This window comes from Lemur catta, chromosome 18 (genome assembly GCF_020740605.2).
Source record: "Lemur catta isolate mLemCat1 chromosome 18, mLemCat1.pri, whole genome shotgun sequence".
Lineage (NCBI taxonomy): Eukaryota > Metazoa > Chordata > Mammalia > Primates > Lemuridae > Lemur > Lemur catta.
The window spans coordinates 49141816-49152684 of NC_059145.1; the positions used below are offsets into that span (position 1 = coordinate 49141816).

The window sequence follows — 10869 nt, forward strand, 5'->3', positions numbered from 1 at the left end:
CTGATTGGTCAGTGAGGCTGAAACCTCATTGGTCAGTGAGGCTGAGTCCTGATTGGTCAGGATGTCTGAGTCCCGATTGGTCAGTGTGGCTGAGTTCTTACTGGACAGTGAGGCTGAGTCCTGATTGGTCAGTGTGGCTGACTCTGATTGGTCAGTGACGCTGAGTCCTGATTGGTCAATGCAGCTCAGTCCTGATTGGTCAGTGATGTTGACTCCTGATTGGTCAGTGAGGTTGAGTCCTGATTGGTCAGTGTGGCTGAGTTCTTATTGGTCAGTGAGGCCGTGTCCTGATTGGTCAGTGTGGCTGACTCTGATTGGTCACAGCGGCTGAGTCCTGATTGGTCCATGCAGCTGAGGCTTGATTGGCCAATGTGGTTGAGTCTGATTGGAGTGCAGCTGAGTCCTCATTGGTCAATGTGGCTGTGTCCTGCTCTCGAGCCGACCCTGGGAATTCACACAGGATGCCTGAGCCCACTCGGAGATCGGCCCTCAGGGCAAAGTGAGGCGTGAGGACCGAGCGCAGGTGCAAGTCCTGCCCTCGTGAGGACGGCCTTCTGGCGGGAGCACAGGTGGGAACACACAGGTAAGCGATGTCACGCTCTGGGGGAGCAAGTGCCCTCCCGCAGTGCCACAGGCCTGGACACTGCTGCCCTCGTCCCCACTGGGCTCAGACACCTGAACCGGCCTTGCCCACCAGCTCACGGGCCTTCCCTGCTCAGAAGAGGCCCCATGGAACCCACTGCCCAAAATGAATCTCCCTGGACCTTCCTGGCCACTCGCCTGCCTGAAACAAAACCCATAGAAATGTGATCCAACACGTCACAGGCAGAGGGACAGCTGCCATGGCAGCATCAGAGCAGAGACACCAACAGAAAGACTGGAAATTGGGGCGCCAGTGAGGTGACAGCAACCTGGGCAAGGAGCCTGTGGGCAGGGTCAGGTCCTGTGCCTAGGACCACGTGCCTGTCACCAGCACCAAGGGCCTGTCACTATGACCAGGGGCCTTTCACTAGGACCAGGGACCTGTCACCATGACCAAGGGCCTGTCACTAGGACCAGGTTCCTGTCATTAGATCTGAGTTCCTGTCACTAGGACAAATCTTGTCACTAGGACCAGGTCTCTGTCACTAGGACCACGTTCCTGTCCCTGGGACCAAGGGCCTGTCACCAGGACCAGGTTCCTGTCACCAGCACCACGGTCTGTCACTATGACCAGGGGCCTTTCACTAGGATGAGGGACCTGTCACTAGGACAAAGTCTTGTCACTAGAACCAGGTCTCTGTCACTAGGACCAGGTTTCTGTTGCCAGGATCATGTCCCTGTCACTAGGACCAAGTCCTTGTCACTAGGACAAGGTTTCTGTCGGTAGGACCACGTTCCTGTCCCTAGGGCCATGTTCCTGTCCCTAGGAATAGAGGCCTGTCACCAGGACCAGGTTCCTGTCACTAGGACAAAGTCTTGTCACTAGGACCAGGGACCTGTCGCTAGGACCAGGTCTCTGTCACTAGGACCAGGTCTCTGTTACTAGGATCATGTCCCTGTCACTAGGACCAAGTCCTTGTCACTAGGACAAGGTTTCTGTCAGTAGGACCACGTTCCTGTCCCTAGGGCCATGTTCCTGTCCCTAGGACCAGAGGCCTGTCACCAGGACCAGGTTCCTGTCACTAGGACAAAGTCTTGTCACTAGGACCAGGTTGTCCCATGGGGATAACCCATCCCTGCGGATGAAGATGCTCTGTGACCTTGGCATCATGACCTTTACCCCTAAATCTTTATAACTCAGGTTCTCGGCTCGCCCTGCGTGTCTCTGCCTGGCAGCAACCAGCACCCTGTGTGTGGGTGCCCTGGCCTGGGCCCCTCTCACCGACCTCTTCCGTCTACGGGCAAAGCGTCAAGCACCTCGAGTGCGCCCTAGCCCAGGGAGCTGTGCGGGACGAGCTGTGTTGCCAGACCATTGAGAAACGGCTGGGGGGCTGCTGTGCTTGGCAGGAGCTTGTGTCTCCCGGCTGGTGACAGCCCCGGGCCCTGCAGGTGGGCAGGACTTCCTAAAGCGGGTCTTCCTGAGCCACTGCTGGGCCCCCTCCCCTCCCCCTCCCCGGGGGGGCTGCCGGCTCCTACGCCCCTCCGTGGTTCTCCGCGCAATGCTCCAGCCTCCGCGGGGCTGGCTTGGGGGCTGCGGTGCCGCCGGGACCCTTCCAATCTCTATCCTAAGCCCCGTCCAGGGTAGTGCCCTCCACCCGGAGGGTCAGCCTGCGGCCCTCCCGGAGTCCCTGGACCCTTCCTGGGGCCACCCCACGTCGTGTCCTCACCTCGGAGCACACCTTGAGCCCGTGCTGCTCACCATGACCAGGTGTGGTCGCAGACCGAGGGAGCACCTGCTGAGACAGACCCCACTCCTGGGCAGGCAACACCGGGCGTCTTGCCACCGCTGCAGGCAGGGACGGTTCGTGCGTCCTGGAGATGGAGGGGTCCCGAGGATCGGACGAGGCCTGGCTCTGCACAGACCGTGGGTTCGCCCAGGCCCTGGGGACAGCGCCCCTCCAGCCATCGCCCTCAGACTCAGAGCCGAGTGAAGGACATGCCCGTGGAGGCCCTGCGCCTGGCAGGACGTGACTGGACCCTCAGAGGCAGCCTGCCCAGCCCAGAGTGGGCAGGAGGAAAGGGCAGGAGCTCCAGCTCCTCCAGGTCTCCACGGAGGCAAGTCCTGCCAGGGCCCCAGACAGCCTCTCCAGAAAATGCCCTGGGCCCCATGATGGCCTGGTCCCTGGAAGCTGACAGGGGGCGGGGGAGAGGAGACGGGGACAGGAGGGGAACAGCCCCCAGCTGAGTCCAAAGCCAGCTGCGGCACCCGAGACGGAGGCCGGGCCCCGGGGCAAGGGGAGGCACCTGCCTGCCGCGCTTGGGCCACGGTTGCTCGGGGCTCTCGAGACCCCTGGTGGTCACAGTGAGGCCTGGGGACAGTGACACGGAAAGACCGCAGCAGTCTGGAGTCAGGGGAAGGAGGCTCCCTACTGCCCTTGATGGGAGCAAGTGGCCGGCACCCCTGAAGAACTCACCTCCCTGTGCTGCGTCCCTGAGCCCAGCGCTTCCCGGGTCCCCAGGGCCCGAGTGAACAGGCCCAGGGGAACAAAGGCCGTTCGGAGGCTGTGGACGCCCCAGGCGGCACCAAGCTCCCACACTGGGCGTTCTCAGCTCCTCTGTCACAGTCCAGTCGAGCGCAGGGGCCCTGGGGCGGTTGTCCGTGTTTCCAGTCACAGCAGGGCTATCCTCCGCCTCTCCTGGGGACACTCCATGTGAGTGGCCACTTGTCGTGGCTGCGGCCGCTGCCCCAGACAGGGAGAGCTTCCCAGGGCGGCACAGAGCGGCACTGGCTGTCTGTGCCTCCCCCGCACACCCAGCAGGAGCCACGGAAGCTCGAGCCGCTGTGAGCCACAGCGCTGTCCACGCACCCTGCGGGCACAGGCCACCCAGGGGCCAGGCACGGCCGGCCGGGCTGCTGAGCTCTAGCCCTGCCCGGGGGCCCGGCCTCAGGCTGCTCGCTGGCCCACAAGGTCACTGGGACGAGGTCTCTGACTCCAGTGAGGCCCCAGCCCCGCGAGGGTGCCGGGTGTGCCTGCCCTTCCTTCGGGCAACCTGGAGGCTGCAAAGGACGAAGCCCCGCAGGTCTCCTTCACTGTTCCCGAGGAAGTGAGAGGAAAAGGGCGGAGCTGCTGTCCCGGGCAGGTGTCCCCAGGACATCTGCACACTCCCGATGACAGCCCTCGCCAGGGAGCACACCCCGCGACCCACTGCTCGCCAGAACCAGGTGATGCGCGGGAGCCGGGCACGGCGACCATGCAGCCCGCTGCCGAGCGACCGAGGTCCGTGCCCTCGGGGCTCCAGTAGCTCCCATGCAGCCTGGGCAGGGATGAGCTGCAGCCTGAGCGGGAGGTCTGGGGAGGGTGCAGGGCGGGGCCGGGCGGGCCCGCGGGCATGGACAGCTGGGGGAAGGTCTCCTGGACGCGGGCATGCCGGGAACAGAAGTTCTCTAAAAAGGAGTCTGAAGGAAAGAGACTCATTCCAGAGACCCCGCCTTCCGTGTGATAGGGTGGCCGTTCCAGAGAGCACAGGGAAGGCTCAGGTCACACAGCGGAAGTTCCCGCCCAGGCTCCGGTCAGGTTCGTTATACAAATGAGGGATTCACTGGCGTGGTCCGATTGGTCAGTGTGGCTGAGTCTTGATTGGTCAGCGCAGCTTAGCCCTGATTGCTCAATGTGGCTGAGGCCTGATACGTCAGTGCTGCTGACTCTGATTGGTCAGCCAGGCTGAGTCCTGATTGGTCAGTGCGGCTGAGTCCTGATTGGTCAATGCGGCTCAGTCCTGATTGGTCAGTGCAGCTGAGTCCTGATTGGTGAGTGCAGCTGAGTCCTGATTGGTCAGGGAGACTGAGTCCCGATTGGTCAGTGAGGCTGAGTCTTGATTGGTCAGTGAGACTGAGTCCCGATTGGTCAGTGAGACTGAGTCCCGATTGGTCAGGGAGGCTGAGTCCTGATTGGTCAGTGCCGCTGTGTCCTGATTGGTCAGTGCCGCTGTGTCCTGAATGGTCAGTTAGGCTGAGCCCTCATTGGTTAGTGAGGCTGAGTCCTGATAGGTCAGTGCAGCTTAGCCCTGATTGGTCAGTGAGGCTGAGTCCTGATTGGTCAGTGTGGCTGACTCTGATTGGTCAGCGAGGCTGCGTCCTGATTGGTCAGTGAGGCTGAGTCTGATTGGTCAGTGCAGCTGAATCCTGATTGGTCAATGCGGCTCAGTCCTGATTGGTCAGTGAGGCTGTCTCCTGATTGGTCAGTGAGGCTGAGTCTGATTGGTCAGTGAGGCTGAAACCTCATTGGTCAGTGAGGCTGAGTCCTGATTGGTCAGGATGTCTGAGTCCCGATTGGTCAGTGTGGCTGAGTTCTTACTGGACAGTGAGGCTGAGTCCTGATTGGTCAGTGTGGCTGACTCTGATTGGTCAGTGACGCTGAGTCCTGATTGGTCAATGCAGCTCAGTCCTGATTGGTCAGTGATGTTGACTCCTGATTGGTCAGTGAGGTTGAGTCCTGATTGGTCAGTGTGGCTGAGTTCTTATTGGTCAGTGAGGCCGTGTCCTGATTGGTCAGTGTGGCTGACTCTGATTGGTCACAGCGGCTGAGTCCTGATTGGTCCATGCAGCTGAGGCTTGATTGGCCAATGTGGTTGAGTCTGATTGGAGTGCAGCTGAGTCCTCATTGGTCAATGTGGCTGTGTCCTGCTCTCGAGCCGACCCTGGGAATTCACACAGGATGCCTGAGCCCACTCGGAGATCGGCCCTCAGGGCAAAGTGAGGCGTGAGGACCGAGCGCAGGTGCAAGTCCTGCCCTCGTGAGGACGGCCTTCTGGCGGGAGCACAGGTGGGAACACACAGGTAAGCGATGTCACGCTCTGGGGGAGCAAGTGCCCTCCCGCAGTGCCACAGGCCTGGACACTGCTGCCCTCGTCCCCACTGGGCTCAGACACCTGAACCGGCCTTGCCCACCAGCTCACGGGCCTTCCCTGCTCAGAAGAGGCCCCATGGAACCCACTGCCCAAAATGAATCTCCCTGGACCTTCCTGGCCACTCGCCTGCCTGAAACAAAACCCATAGAAATGTGATCCAACACGTCACAGGCAGAGGGACAGCTGCCATGGCAGCATCAGAGCAGAGACACCAACAGAAAGACTGGAAATTGGGGCGCCAGTGAGGTGACAGCAACCTGGGCAAGGAGCCTGTGGGCAGGGTCAGGTCCTGTGCCTAGGACCACGTGCCTGTCACCAGCACCAAGGGCCTGTCACTATGACCAGGGGCCTTTCACTAGGACCAGGGACCTGTCACCATGACCAAGGGCCTGTCACTAGGACCAGGTTCCTGTCATTAGATCTGAGTTCCTGTCACTAGGACAAATCTTGTCACTAGGACCAGGTCTCTGTCACTAGGACCACGTTCCTGTCCCTGGGACCAAGGGCCTGTCACCAGGACCAGGTTCCTGTCACCAGCACCACGGTCTGTCACTATGACCAGGGGCCTTTCACTAGGATGAGGGACCTGTCACTAGGACAAAGTCTTGTCACTAGAACCAGGTCTCTGTCACTAGGACCAGGTCTCTGTTGCCAGGATCATGTCCCTGTCACTAGGACCAAGTCCTTGTCACTAGGACAAGGTTTCTGTCGGTAGGACCACGTTCCTGTCCCTAGGGCCATGTTCCTGTCCCTAGGAATAGAGGCCTGTCACCAGGACCAGGTTCCTGTCACTAGGACAAAGTCTTGTCACTAGGACCAGGGACCTGTCGCTAGGACCAGGTCTCTGTCACTAGGACCAGGTCTCTGTTACTAGGATCATGTCCCTGTCACTAGGACCAAGTCCTTGTCACTAGGACAAGGTTTCTGTCAGTAGGACCACGTTCCTGTCCCTAGGGCCATGTTCCTGTCCCTAGGACCAGAGGCCTGTCACCAGGACCAGGTTCCTGTCACTAGGACAAAGTCTTGTCACTAGGACCAGGTTGTCCCATGGGGATAACCCATCCCTGCGGATGAAGACGCTCTGTGACCTTGGCATCATGACCTTTACCCCTAAATCTTTATAACTCAGGTTCTCGGCTCGCCCTGCGTGTCTCTGCCTGGCAGCAACCAGCACCCTGTGTGTGGGTGCCCTGGCCTGGGCCCCTCTCACCGACCTCTTCCGTCTACGGGCAAAGCGTCAAGCACCTCGAGTGCGCCCTAGCCCAGGGAGCTGTGCGGGACGAGCTGTGTTGCCAGACCATTGAGAAACGGCTGGGGGGCTGCTGTGCTTGGCAGGAGCTTGTGTCTCCCGGCTGGTGACAGCCCCGGGCCCTGCAGGTGGGCAGGACTTCCTAAAGCGGGTCTTCCTGAGCCACTGCTGGGCCCCCTCCCCTCCCCCCCCCGGGGGGGCTGCCGGCTCCTACGCCCCTCCGTGGTTCTCCGCGCAATGCTCCAGCCTCCGCGGGGCTGGCTTGGGGGCTGCGGTGCCGCCGGGACCCTTCCAATCTCTATCCCAAGCCCCGTCCAGGGTAGTGCCCTCCACCCGGAGGGTCAGCCTGCGGCCCTCCCGGAGTCCCTGGACCCTTCCTGGGGCCACCCCACGTCGTGTCCTCACCTCGGAGCACACCTTGAGCCCGTGCTGCTCACCATGACCAGGTGTGGTCGCAGACCGAGGGAGCACCTGCTGAGACAGACCCCACTCCTGGGCAGGCAACACCGGGCGTCTTGCCACCGCTGCAGGCAGGGACGGTTCGTGCGTCCTGGAGATGGAGGGGTCCCGAGGACCGGAGGAGGCCTGGCTCTGCACAGACCGTGGGTTCGCCCAGGCCCTGGGGACAGCGCCCCTCCAGCCATCGCCCTCAGACTCAGAGCCGAGTGAAGGACATGCCCGTGGAGGCCCTGCGCCTGGCAGGACGTGACTGGACCCTCAGAGGCAGCCTGCCCAGCCCAGAGTGGGCAGGAGGAAAGGGCAGGAGCTCCAGCTCCTCCAGGTCTCCACGGAGGCAAGTCCTGCCAGGGCCCCAGACAGCCTCTCCAGAAAATGCCCTGGGCCCCATGATGGCCTGGTCCCTGGAAGCTGACAGGGGGCGGGGGAGAGGAGACGGGGACAGGAGGGGAACAGCCCCCAGCTGAGTCCAAAGCCAGCTGCGGCACCCGAGACGGAGGCCGGGCCCCGGGGCAAGGGGAGGCACCTGCCTGCCGCGCTTGGGCCACGGTTGCTCGGGGCTCTCGAGACCCCTGGTGGTCACAGTGAGGCCTGGGGACAGTGACACGGAAAGACCGCAGCAGTCTGGAGTCAGGGGAAGGAGGCTCCCTACTGCCCTTGATGGGAGCAAGTGGCCGGCACCCCTGAAGAACTCACCTCCCTGTGCTGCGTCCCTGAGCCCAGCGCTTCCCGGGTCCCCAGGGCCCGAGTGAACAGGCCCAGGGGAACAAAGGCCGTTCGGAGGCTGTGGACGCCCCAGGCGGCACCAAGCTCCCACACTGGGCGTTCTCAGCTCCTCTGTCACAGTCCAGTCGAGCGCAGGGGCCCTGGGGCGGTTGTCCGTGTTTCCAGTCACAGCAGGGCTATCCTCCGCCTCTCCTGGGGACACTCCATGTGAGTGGCCACTTGTCGTGGCTGCGGCCGCTGCCCCAGACAGGGAGAGCTTCCCAGGGCGGCACAGAGCGGCACTGGCTGTCTGTGCCTCCCCCGCACACCCAGCAGGAGCCACGGAAGCTCGAGCCGCTGTGAGCCACAGCGCTGTCCACGCACCCTGCGGGCACAGGCCACCCAGGGGCCAGGCACGGCCGGCCGGGCTGCTGAGCTCTAGCCCTGCCCGGGGGCCCGGCCTCAGGCTGCTCGCTGGCCCACAAGGTCACTGGGACGAGGTCTCTGACTCCAGTGAGGCCCCAGCCCCGCGAGGGTGCCGGGTGTGCCTGCCCTTCCTTCGGGCAACCTGGAGGCTGCAAAGGACGAAGCCCCGCAGGTCTCCTTCACTGTTCCCGAGGAAGTGAGAGGAAAAGGGCGGAGCTGCTGTCCCGGGCAGGTGTCCCCAGGACATCTGCACACTCCCGATGACAGCCCTCGCCAGGGAGCACACCCCCGCGACCCACTGCTCGCCAGAACCAGGTGATGCGCGGGAGCCGGGCACGGCGACCATGCAGCCCGCTGCCGAGCGACCGAGGTCCGTGCCCTCGGGGCTCCAGTAGCTCCCATGCAGCCTGGGCAGGGATGAGCTGCAGCCTGAGCGGGAGGTCTGGGGAGGGTGCAGGGCGGGGCCGGGCGGGCCCGCGGGCATGGACAGCTGGGGGAAGGTCTCCTGGACGCGGGCATGCCGGGAACAGAAGTTCTCTGAAAAGGAGTCTGAAGGAAAGAGACTCATTCCAGAGACCCCGCCTTCCGTGTGATAGGGTGGCCGTTCCAGAGAGCACAGGGAAGGCTCAGGTCACACAGCGGAAGTTCCCGCCCAGGCTCCGGTCAGGTTCGTTATACAAATGAGGGATTCACTGGCGTGGTCCGATTGGTCAGTGTGGCTGAGTCTTGATTGGTCAGCGCAGCTTAGCCCTGATTGCTCAATGTGGCTGAGGCCTGATACGTCAGTGCTGCTGACTCTGATTGGTCAGCCAGGCTGAGTCCTGATTGGTCAGTGCGGCTGAGTCCTGATTGGTCAATGCGGCTCAGTCCTGATTGGTCAGTGCAGCTGAGTCCTGATTGGTGAGTGCAGCTGAGTCCTGATTGGTCAGGGAGACTGAGTCCCGATTGGTCAGTGAGGCTGAGTCTTGATTGGTCAGTGAGACTGAGTCCCGATTGGTCAGTGAGACTGAGTCCCGATTGGTCAGTGAGGCTGAGTCCCGATTGGTCAGGGAGGCTGTGTCCTGATTGGTCAGTGCCGCTGTGTCCTGATTGGTCAGTTAGGCTGAGCCCTCATTGGTTAGTGAGGCTGAGTCCTGATAGGTCAGTGCAGCTTAGCCCTGATTGGTCAGTGAGGCTGAGTCCTGATTGGTCAGTGTGGCTGACTCTGATTGGTCAGCGAGGCTGCGTCCTTATTGGTCAGTGAGGCTGAGTCCTGATTGGTCAGTGTGGCTCAGTCCTGATTGGTCAGTGCCGCTGAGTCCTGATTGGTGAGTGAGGCTGAGTCCTGATTGGTGAGTGAGGCTGAGTCCCGATTGGTCAGTGCAGCTCAGTCCCGATTGGTCTGTGAGGCTGAGTCCTGATTGGTCAGTGAGACTGAGTCCTGATTGGTCAGTGAGACTGAGTCTGATTTGTCAGTGCAGCTGAATCCTGATTGGTCAATGCGGCTCAGTCCTGATTGGTCAGTGAGGCTGTCTCCTGATTGGTCAGTGAGGCTGATTCTGATTGGTCAGTGAGGCTGAAACCTCATTGGTCAGTGAGGCTGAGTCCTGATTGGTCAGGATGTCTGAGTCCTGATTGGTCAGTGTGGCTGAGTTCTTACTGGTCAGTGAGGCTGAGTCCTGATTGGTCAGTGTGGCTGACTCTGATTGGTCAGTGAGGCTGAGTCCTGATTGGTCAATGCAGCTCAGTCCTGATTGGTCAGTGATGTTGACTCCTGATTGGTCAGTGAGGCTGAGTCTGATTGGTCAGTGCGGCTGAATCCTGATTGGTCAGTGATGTTGAGTCCTGATTGGTCAGGGAGACTGATTCCCGATTGGTCAGTGAGGCTGAGTCTTGATTGGTCAGTGAGACTGAGTCCCGATTGGTCAGTGAGACTGAGTCCCGATTGGTCTGTGAGGCTGAGTCCCGATTGGTCAGGGAGGCTGTGTCCTGATTGGTCAGTGCCGCTGTGTCCTGATTGGTCAGTGAGGCTGAGTCCTGATTGGTCAGTGTGGCTGACTCTGATTGGTCAGCGAGGCTGCGTCCTGATTGGTCAGTGAGGCTGAGTCCTGATTGGTCAGTGTGGCTCAGTCCTGATTGGTCAGTGCCGCTGAGTCCTGATTGGTGAGTGCAGCTGAGTCTCTGATTGGTCAGTGAGTCTGAGTCCTGAATGGTCAGTGCAGCTGAGGCCTGATTGGTCCGTGCAGCTGAGGTCTGATTGGCCAATATGGTTGACTCTGATTGGCCAGTGAGGCTGAGTCCTGATTGGTCAATACGGCTAAGTCTTATTGGTCAATGCGGCTGAGTCCTGATTGGTCAGTGATGTTGACTCCTGATTGGTCAGGGAGACTGAGTCCCGATTGGTCAGGGAGGCTGAGTCTTCATTGGTCTGTGAGACTGAGTCCCGATTGGTCAGTGAGTCTGAGTCCTGATTGGTCAGTGAGGCTGAGTCTTGATTTGTCAGTGAGACTGAGTCCCGATTGGTCAGTGAGGCTGAGCCCCGATTGGTCAGTGAGGCTGTGTCC

General features: G+C 61.0%; 1 long non-coding RNA gene across 1 annotated transcript; it reads left to right on the top strand.

Annotated features, from left to right (window-relative positions):
- The first annotated feature begins 463 nt into the window (after positions 1–463).
- Positions 464–2696, top strand: LOC123623347. Its single transcript, XR_006729837.1, has 3 exons — positions 464–583; positions 1784–2031; positions 2405–2696. It is a non-coding gene; the product is annotated as an uncharacterized LOC123623347 (long non-coding RNA).
- Positions 2697–10869: the final 8173 nt, after the last annotated feature.